This window comes from Camelina sativa, chromosome 18 (genome assembly GCF_030686135.1).
Source record: "Camelina sativa cultivar CO46 ecotype springtype chromosome 18, ASM3068613v1".
Taxonomy (NCBI): Eukaryota; Viridiplantae; Streptophyta; class Magnoliopsida; order Brassicales; family Brassicaceae; genus Camelina; species Camelina sativa.
The window spans coordinates 7,294,136-7,301,760 of record NC_141897.1 but is presented as its reverse complement, the minus strand read 5'-3'; positions in this window follow the sequence as shown (position 1 = coordinate 7,301,760).

Genomic DNA, 7,625 nt, shown 5'->3' with positions numbered 1-7,625 from the left:
TCATTGTGACTGGCGACGATAAGGCTGGCATTAAGGACACCAAACAGCACCTCAAATCTGCCTTTGATATTAAGGACCTAGGGGAACTCAAATACTTCCTTGGCATTGAAATCTGTCGATCTCCGGAGGGGCTCTTCCTCTCTCAACGCAAATATACCCTTGATTTGTTGGCTGAAACGGGCAAGCTTGGCGCGTCTCCGGCTCCTACACCACTTGATGAGGACTACCAGCTCAAGCGAAAGGGGGAGAGCATTCGGGCACAAGAAGGCCAACCACGGGCACCCATGGATGAGCCGTTCCCGGATGTCACACGCTACCGCCGGCTTGTAGGTAAGTTGATATATCTTACCATTACGCGCCCTGACATATGTTATGCTGTGAACCAGGTCAGTCAACACATGCAAGCTCCAACCAAGTATCAATGGAGCATGGTCGAGCGGATTCTCAGCTATCTCAAGGGGAGTCCGGGTCAAGGCATCTGGATGGGCAAGAACGATAACACTGAGATAGTGGGCTACTGTGATGCGGACTACAATGGAGATACCTTGGATAGGAGGTCAACCACTGGATATTGTACCTTCATTGGTGGAAATCTAGTTACATGGAAGTCTAAGAAGCAAAAGGTGGTATCTTGTTCAAGCGCGGAGGCCGAGTATAGAGCAATGCGGAAGCTAACAAACGAGTTGACTTGGTTAAAGGGGCTGCTCAAGGATCTTGGTATTGACTCAAAGCAACCGATCACTATGCATTGTGATAATGAGGCTGCAATCCACATAGCCACCAATTCTGTTTTCCATGAGAGAACTAAACACATTGAAAGCGATTGCCACAAGGTTCGGGAGAAGATTGAGGAAGGTGTGGTATTACCGTGTCATACTCGGAGTCAAGATCAATTGGCTGATATATTCACCAAGTCTGCGAGTCCTAAAGTTTGTGACTATATTCATAACAAACTAGGACTTGTAGACATCACAAGACCTTGATCATCTTCTCTAATCTGTGGACAACACACTCTTTTTCCCTTGACTTAGTTTTGTCCCATGAGGTTTTCTAAGTCAAGGTTTTTAATGAGGTGCTGCTTCACGGGTTCCAAGCTTAGCCAGTGCATTTGGCTAAGCTTGAGGGGGAGTATTGATCAAGGTGACCGTACGGACAAGGTGACCGTACGGACATAGGACCGTACCGTACGGACACCGGACCACACTCAATGTCACATGGGCCAAAATAACGAGACAAGAGGAGTGTGTGTGTGCTCGGCCCATACAAGAGGTCTAGAATCATCTATTCTAGCCGTTGGAGTGAAAAGAGGAAGAAGTCACATGTTCTCTTAAGCCAACGGATGGGTCACTATCACCTTGGTCGCATACACCTCTCTCCTAATGTCACTATCACTTGTTTCTATTCTTGTCTTAGGAAGGTTGCCCTACTTCTAGTGTCTATTTAAAGGTTGTAAAACCACAATTGTATGATTCTATTCTAGTGGAACCGATTCTTCTTCTTCTTATTCTATTTGTTCACCTAATCTCTCTATCTCAACTCTTCTAAACTCTCAAGTCTTTCGCTAATTCTAACAGTTTCCAGGGTCAGAATGTGTGAGAATACAAATGCATTTGACTAATTGTAAGAGTTTGGGATAAATTTGGAGTGTTTAGACAACACTTAAACCCGTTTTTCCCAAAACAGGCTTAAACAGAGAAAAGAGGCTAAAACCAAGAGTAAACATTGATTCAAAGCAGTAAATAGCTATGTTACTCTTTCTAGGGTAAAAATATGCAATAATCCAATGCATTTGACTAATTATAAGAGTTCGGGTTGAATTTGGAGTGTTTAGACACTACTTTTACTCATTTTGTCCAGAAACAGGCTAAAACAGAGAAAACAGGCTAAAACCGAGAGAAAACATTTACTTGAAGCAGTAAACAGCTATATTACTCTTTATAGGGTCAAAATATGTAAAAATCCAATGAATTTGACTAATTATAAGAGTTCGGGTTAAATTTGAAGTGTCTACACACCACTTTTACCCATTTTGTCCCGAAACAGGCTAAAACAGAGAAAACATTGATTCGAAGCAGTAAACAGCTTTGTTACTGTTTATAGGGTCAGAATTTGTGACAATGTAATGCCTTTGATTAACTGTAAGAGTTCGGGATGAATTTGGAGTGTTTAGACAACACTTAAACCCGTTTTATCCCAAAACAGGCTTAAACAGAGAAAACTGGCTAAAACCGAGAGAAAACATTGATTCAAAGGAGTAAACAGCTATGTTACTATTTATAGGGTCAAAATATGTAACAATCCAAAGCATTTGGCTAATTATAAGAGTTCGGGTTGAATTTGGAGTGTTAAGACACCACTTTTACCCATTTTGTCCCAAAATAGGCTAAAAAAGAGAAAACAAGCTAAAACCGAGAGAAAACATTGATTCGAAGCAGTAAACAGGTATTTACTCTTTCTAGGGTCAAAATCTGTAAAAATCCAAAGCATTTGACTAATTATAAGAGTTCGGATTGAATTTGAAGTGTTTACACACCACTTTTACCCATTTTGTCTCGAAACAGGCTAAAACCGAGAAAACATTTCTTCGAAGTACAAACATCTTTTTTACTGTTTCTAGGGTCAAATGTGTGAGGAGACAAATGCATTTGACTAATTGTAAGAGTTCAGGATGAATTTGGAGTGTTTAGACAACATTTAAACCCGTTTTATCCCAAAACAAGCTTAAACAGAGAAAACAGGCTAAAACAGAGAGAAAACATTGATTCAAAGCAGTAAACAGCTATGTTACTATTTCTAGGGTCAAAATATGTAATAATCCAATGCATTTGACTAATAATAAGAGTTCGGGTTGAATTTGGAGTGTTTAGACACCACTTTTACCCATTTGGTCTTAAAATAGGCTAAAACAGAGAAAACAGACTAAAACCGTGAGAAAATATTGATTCGAAGAATTAAACAGCTATATTACTCTTTCTAGGGTCAAAATATGTAACAATCCAATGCATTTGATTAATTATAAGAGTTCGGGGTGAATTTGGAGTGTTTAGACACCACTTTTACCCATTTTGTCCCAAAATAGGCTAAAACAGAGAAAACAGGCTAAAACCGAGAGAAAACATTTACTCGAAGCAGTAAACAGCTATATTACTCTTTCTAAGGTCAAAATATGTAACAATCCAATGAATTTGACTAATTATAGGAGTTCGGGTTGAATTTGAAGTGTTTACACACCACTTTTACCATTTTGTCAAAATAACAGGCTAAAACCGAGAAACATTGATTCGAAGCAGAAACAGCTTTATTACAGTTTCTAGGGTCAGAATGTGTGAGAATACAAATGTATTTGACTAATTATAAGAGTTCGGGATAAATTTGGAGTGTTTAGACAACACTTAAACCCGTTTTTCCTAAAACAGGCTTAAACAGAGAAAAGAGGCTAAAACCAAGAGTAAACATTGATTCAAAGCAGTAAATAGCTATGTTACTCTTTCTAGGGTAAAAATATGCAATAATCCAATGCATTTGACTAATTATAAGAGTTCGGGTTGAATTTGGAGTGTTTAGACACCATTTTTACACATTTTGTCCCGAAACAGGCTAAAACAGAGAAAACAGGCTAAAACCGAGAGAAAACATTTACTCGAAGCAGTAAACAGCTATATTACTCTTTATAGGGTCAAAATATGTAACAATCCAATGAATTTGACTAATTATAAGAGTTCGGGTTAAATTTGAAGTGTTTACACACCACTTTTACCCATTTTGTCCCGAAACAGGCTAAAACAGAGAAAACATTGATTCGAAGCAGTAAACAGCTTTGTTACTGTTTATAGGGTCAGAATTTGTGACAATGTAATGCCTTTGATTAACTGTAAGAGTTCGGGATGAATTTGGAGTGTTTAGACAACACTTAAACCCGTTTTATCCCAAAACAGGCTTAAACAGAGAAAACTGGCTAAAACCGAGAGAAAACATTGATTCAAAGGAGTAAACAGCTATGTTACTATTTATAGGGTCAAAATATGTAACAATCCAAAGCATTTGGCTAATTATAAGAGTTCGGGTTGAATTTGGAGTGTTAAGACACCACTTTTACCCATTTTGTCCCAAAATAGGCAAAAAAAGAGAAAACAGGCTAAAACCGAGAGAAAACATTGATTCGAAGCAGTAAACAGGTATTTACTCTTTCTAGGCTCAAAATCTGTAACAATCCAATGCATTTGACTAATTATAAGAGTTCGGGTTGAATTTGAAGTGTTTACACACCACTTTTACCCATTTTGTCTCGAAACAGGCTAAAACCGAGAAAACATTTCTTCGAAGTACAAACATCTTTTTTACTGTTACTAGGGTCAAATGTGTGAGGAGACAAATGCATTTGACTAATTGTAAGAGTTCAGGATGAATTTGGAGTGTTTAAACAACATTTAAACCCGTTTTATCCCAAAAGAAGCTTAAACAGAGAAAACAGGCTAAAACAGAGAGAAAACATTGATTCAAAGCAGTAAACAACTATGTTACTATTTCTAGGGTCAAAATATGTAATAATCCAATGCATTTGACTAATAATAAGAGTTCGGGTTGAATTTGGAGTGTTTAGACACCACTTTTACCCATTTGGTCTTAAAATAGGCTAAAACAGAGAAAATAGACTAAAACCGTGAGAAAATATTGATTCGAAGAATTAAACAGCTATATTACTCTTTCTAGGGTCAAAATATGTAACAATCCAATGCATTTGATAAATTATAAGAGTTCGGGTTGAATTTGGAGTGTTTAGACACCACTTTTACCCATTTTGTCCCAAAATAGGCTAAAACAGAGAAAACAGGCTAAAACCGAGAGAAAACATTTACTCGAAGCAGTAAACAGCTATATTACTCTTTCTAAGGTCAAAATATGTAACAATCCAATGAATTTGACTAATTATAGGAGTTCGGGTTGAATTTGAAGTGTTTACACACCACTTTTACCATTTTGTCAAAATAACAGGCTAAAACCGAGAAACATTGATTCGAAGCAGAAACAGCTTTATTACTGTTTCTAGGGTCAGAATGTGTGAGAATACAAATGCATTTGACTAATTGTAAGAGTTTGGGATGAATTTGGAGTGTTTAGACAACACTTAAACCCATTTTATCCCAAAACAGGCTTAAACGGAGAAAACATGCTAAAACCGAGAGAAAACATTGATTCAAAGGAGTAAACAGCTATGTTACTATTTCTAGGGTCAAAATATGTAACAATCCAATGCATTTGACTAATTATAAGAGTTCGGGTTGAATTTGGAGTGTTTAGACACCACTTTTACCCATTTTGTCCCAAAATAGGCTAAAACAGAGAAAACAGGCTAAAACCGAGAGAAACCATTTACTCGAAGCAGTAAACAGCCATATTACTCTTTATAGGGTCAAAATATGTAACAATCCAATGAATTTGACTAATTATAAGAGTTCGGGTTAAATTTGAAGTGTTTACACACCACTTTTACCCATTTTGTCCCGAAACAGGCTAAAACAGAGAAAACATTGATTCGAAGCAGTAAACAGCTTTGTTACTGTTTATAGGGTCAGAATTTGTGACAATGTAATGCCTTTGATTAACTGTAAGAGTTCGGGATGAATTTGGAGTGTTTAGACAACACTTAAACCCGTTTTATCCCAAAACAGGCTTAAACAAAGAAAACAGGCTAAAACCGAGAGAAAACATTGATTCAAAGGAGTAAACAGCTATGTTACTATTTATAGGGTCAAAATATGTAACAATCCAATTCATTTGGCTAATTATAAGAGTTCGGGTTGAATTTGGAGTGTTAAGACACCACTTTTACCCATTTTGTCCTAAAATAGGCTAAAACAGAGAAAACTGGCTGAAACCGAGAGAAAACATTTATTCGAAGCAGTAAACAGGTATTTACTCTTTCTAGGGTCAAAATATGTAACAATCCAATGCATTAGACTAATTATAAGAGTTCGGTTTGAATTTGGAGTGTTTAGACACCACTTTTACCCATTTTGTCCCAAAATAGGCTAAAACAGAGAAAACAGGCTAAAACCAAGAGAAAACATTTACTCGAAGCAGTAAACAGCTATATTACTCTTTCTAAGGTTAAAATATGTAACAATCCAATGAATTTGACTAATTATAAGAGTTCGGGTTGAATTTGAAGTGTTTACACACCACTTTTACCATTTTGTCTCGAAACAGGCTAAAACCTAGAAACATTGATTCGAAGCAGAAACAGCTTTATTACTGTTTCTAGGGTCAGAATGTGTGAGAATACAAATGCATTTGACTAATTGTAAGAGTTCGGGATGAATTTGGAGTGTTTAGACAACACTTAAACCCGTTTATCCCAAAACAGGCTTAAACAGAGAAAAGAGGCTAAAACCAAGAGAAAACATTGATTCAAAGCAGTAAATAGCTACGTTACTCTTTCTAGGGTAAAAATATGCAATAATCCAATGCATTTGACTAATTACAAGAGTTCGGGTTGAATTTGGAGTGTTTAGACACCACTTTTACCAATTTTGTCCCGAAACAGGCTAAAACAGAGAAAACATTGATTCGAAGCAGTAAACAGCTTTGTTACTGTTTATAGGGTCAGAATGTGTGACAATCTAATGCCTTTGACTAACCGTAAGAGTTCGGGATGAATTTGGAGTGTTTAGACAACACTTAAACCCGTTTTATCCCAAAACAGGCTTGAACAGAGAAAACAGGCTAAAACCGAGAGAAAACATTGATTCAAAGGAGTAAACATCTATGTTACTATTTATAGGGTCAAAATATGTAACAATCCAATGCATTTGGCTAATTATAAGAGTTCGGGTTGAATTTGGAGTGTTTAGACACCACTTTTACCCATTTTGTCCCAAATTAGGCTAAAACAGAGAAAACAGGCTAAAACCGAGAGAAAACATTGATTCGAAGCAGTAAACAGCAATTTACTATTTCTAGGGTCAAAATATGTAACAATCCAATGCATTTGGCTAATTATAAGAGTTCGGGTTGAATTTGGAGTGTTTAGACACCACTTTTACCCATTTTGTCCCAAAATAGGCTAAAACAGAGAAAACAGGCTAAAACCGAGAGAAAACATTTACTCGAAGCAGTAAACAGCTATATTACTCTTTCTATGGTTAAAATATGTAACAATCCAATGAATTTGACTAATTATAGGAGTTCGGGTTGAATTTGAAGTGTTTACACACCACTTTTACCATTTTGTCTCGAAACAGGCTAAAACCGAGAAACATTGATTCGAAGCAGAAACAGCTTTATTACTGTTTCTAGGGACAGAACGTGTGAGAATACAAATGCATTTGACTAATTGTAAGAGTTCGGGATGAATTTGGAGTGTTTAGACAACACTTAAACCCGTTTATCCCAAAACAGGCTTAAACAGAGAAAAGAGGCTAAAACCAAGAGAAAACATTGATTCAAAGCAGTAAATAGCTATGTTACTCTTTCTAGGGTAAAAATATGAAATAATCCAATGCATTTGACTAATTATAAGAGTTCGGGTTGAATTTGGAGTGTTTAGACACCACTTTTACCCATTTTGTCCCAAAATAGGCTAAAACAGAGAAAACAGGCTAAAACCGAGAGAAAACATTTACTCG